The following is a 2,008-nucleotide window of genomic DNA, read 5'->3' as shown; positions in this document are numbered from 1 at the left end:
AGGCCTAAGGCTTGTATTTATAGGCTTGAGGGGTTGCGGAGCGGTTAAAACAATCTTAAAGCCCAAATCTACCTTGGAGACACCCTAGGGTGTCTCCACTTGATCCGAGACACTCCATTGAGGTGTATTCATCCGCTTCCGCTGTAAATTCTTCGTCCGAACTTGGATTTGAGTGATTCGAAATGCGTTGGAAAGCTGATGAGGAGTTCTATCAGCTCTGATGGTTAGATCATCTGTTGAATGAATGAGACATGAGGGGCGTTGCGCCTTTTGTAAGCGACGCGAGGCTCCCGATCAATCGTATCCTCGTTATTCTGAAACTCCGTTGCTTCACATAGTTCGCCGATTCACTTCAAGCGCTCGTCGACATCAATCAAGCTTCTGTGACTTGGATAGTGACGTTCATCGTCTTCTTAACACTGAGCCTTTCGTGGAGACCTATAGGCAATTTTCGATGCCTACACTCAGAAGGAAACATTGTCGTCGGATGACGATAGCGTTATACCTGAGAAGTCGTGCCAACACATGATAGGTTACTCCGACCTTCAAGCAGACGAGTTGTACTATCGTGTTGGGGGTACGAGTAAAACTAGGAAAAGGAGTCCTCGAGAACTAGAAACTCAATGAGCAGTATTGTCTGAGTGCAACTGCATCAAGACAGTCCCTGAAAGAATTTCGGTTTTCGAAAGGCTCAGTACTGAAACGCCAAAACCAAGGCATAGGCGTTTCCGACAAAGAAGAAGGGTAGTCAAAGATGGAGAATTTCCGAGGGTCACCACTAATATGACCAGCAAAGGGACGTCGACACAGGATAATCCTGAGTCGATTCCGGAAGTACCCTGGTGGATGACCCGTTTGCAGTCCGGAGCCATCATACGAGGAACTTATGGTAGGGTTCGGACAAGATTACCGTCAGAAGATGAAGAATCAGATTCCTGCTCTGCGGTTGCATCAGATAATACGGTATCCAGCGAGGGACAACCCCGCGAGGCACTTATGATAAGTGCAGAGCAAGTAGCCAAGATGCTAGAAGAAGCCATGACTAAATAACAGGAGAGCTTTAGGTTCGAAATACAGATGGCCATGCAGAATATGAGAGAAATGCATGACCAACAAATCCAAGCATTGACGAACCAGCAAGGCTCCACAACACCGAAGCCAAGTGACACGCAACGAAGCGGATTAACGAGGTGACGAGGTTAACGAATCGCACGCAAGCAACGAAATGCATCCATTCGTGTGTGGAATCAAGCCAACGGTTCGGGGAGTCAACGAGTCATCCAACCATAGAACGGATTCGAACTCAAACACCAAAGTGGATTTACTGCCAAATCGGGATCCAGACACCAAATCAGAGTCCAGATCAACAGTAAAAACCATAAAACCGGACAACGGACAACACGGCACAACACCTGGAGGACTCAGCCAAAACCGAGCCACCAAGAGGTGGCTCGGTGGCCGGGCCACCTCTAGGTGGCTCGACCAAAGCCGAGCCACCTCTAGGTGGCTCGGTGGCCAAGCCACCTAGGTGGCCGAGCACAGATCTGAGCCTAGATCTGACTTGAAGGCGAAGCTCTGCAGGATTGAAGGCTCAAAATTTAAAAAGATTAAAGCTTTGGAACTTTGAGGACTTGGAGATATCAGATCTGGTTCTTGGCGATCATCCACGCCAAATAAGGCAGGAGTTCGAGAGAGATCAGATCTGAGATCTACGCATTTTCCCTCTGGATCAAAGCGCATTTTCCCTCCGGATTAAAGCTTGGCCTTTGATCCTGAGAACTAAAGGCTATTATTTCCTTGGCGAAATAGTACCCTCGGCTGTTATTTCCTTTGTGAAATAACACCCGTCATACTGCGTAGATCCGACCGGATCTAGATCGCGTGGTGGTCCACGGATAAACCCCGGCACAGGCAAAGAACCCACACAAGCGAGTGACCGCAGAACAGGAGCTCGCGATTCGTTCGATAAAAGAGAAAAGTTGTAATTTTTTATTTCTTTTTCTTTGAT

This window comes from Asparagus officinalis, chromosome 9 (assembly GCF_001876935.1).
Source record: "Asparagus officinalis chromosome 9, Aspof.V1, whole genome shotgun sequence".
Lineage (NCBI taxonomy): Eukaryota > Viridiplantae > Streptophyta > Magnoliopsida > Asparagales > Asparagaceae > Asparagus > Asparagus officinalis.
This window is presented reverse-complemented; position numbering follows the sequence as displayed.